The 1,191-nt window shown below is 39.3% G+C and overlaps 1 protein-coding gene across 1 annotated transcript in view; it reads right to left on the bottom strand.

The window, feature by feature from the left end:
- The window catches only part of setd5 (SET domain containing 5), a gene marked incomplete at its 5' end in the record, with an annotated part of 34,383 nt that overhangs the window by 9,078 nt on the left and 24,114 nt on the right, over positions 1-1,191 (bottom strand).

Genomic DNA, 1,191 nt, shown 5'->3' with positions numbered 1-1,191 from the left:
TTTTTAGTTTTGGTAGATCATTTTGACTTGGTCATTTGAAAAGTAGCTTGCAAGGTGAAAAAGTGTGGGCACCACTGCTCTATACCAAACCCTTTATAAGGAGGACTGGTACTTTTGAAAACTCTAGTAGGCACCTGTGGGAGGGCAAGATCTGAGGGATTCAGTATATTTTCACAATTGTGTGTTTTAAATGAATTCTCCCAGGCCTAAATTTTCTGCCCTGAGTTATGAACCAACATCACTAGCCATCATTTCAATAACGTTCAAGTACTATTCCTTCTCTCAGCCCTCAACTTTACTGGGTGCATTGTGACCAGCTGAATAAAAATCTTAAAAGTTTAATTAACACTGGGTTCACAACTGGTGATCCGCATTACTAGGAAAGACTTATTAAAAAAATTCACATTGAGCCCCAGGATTTTTCCTGTAGTGTGTTGTGATAGTGCATCATATCAAAGATGAACAACGTGTTACCACCTCCCTCCACTGTGCAAAAGTGAGGTCAAAATAGTGTGAATACAGTGGTTGCCATCTTGGCATTTTGCAGGTAGATTCTGCGCAGTAGTGACTGATTTGTTGAGTGATCCATTAGGCCGCCAATCAAAGCTGTCTATTCTTTTGAAATACACCTCTTTTTATATCATCAAATAACTGATTTAAAAACAAAAAAATGACCACTTGTAAACACATCACCATCATTATATCTACCAAAAACAACAGAAATCACCTCTGGGAAAAATGTATTTGATTTGTACTTGGAGTTTTTAGTTTGGCTCCCATTCACTAACATGGAGGGGGTGGGATTTATGACCTATACTACAACCAGGCACCAGGGGGGCACCAATGGCTTCACTTCTAGGAGCTGTCATGTCATCCATATTTTATGCAGTCAATGCATTGCATGCTGTAAACCACACAGGTATATTTGGTTTTGCTTACAGTTCGAAAAGAGCCATGGATGAGATGAAGCAAAGACACATGAATGAGATGGAGCAGAGACACATGGGGTTCATCTTGACACCATCAATTAATAAACCATCAGCCTCTTGTGTTAAAGGCAATGGATGAACCTTTACACACTTCAATGAATTTGACTGAAATGGCATAATAAATCAAAACTCCTGCTCAAAACTATAGTCAGAATTCAATGTATATTTGGGGGGGCTGTTGGAGCATGGGGAGGGTGTTATA

Source organism: Monopterus albus, unplaced genomic scaffold, assembly GCF_001952655.1.
Source record: "Monopterus albus unplaced genomic scaffold, M_albus_1.0 scaffold43.1, whole genome shotgun sequence".
Classification (NCBI taxonomy): Eukaryota; Metazoa; Chordata; class Actinopteri; order Synbranchiformes; family Synbranchidae; genus Monopterus; species Monopterus albus.
Note: the sequence above shows the minus strand (reverse complement) of the source record. Positions and strands in the feature narration are given on the sequence as shown.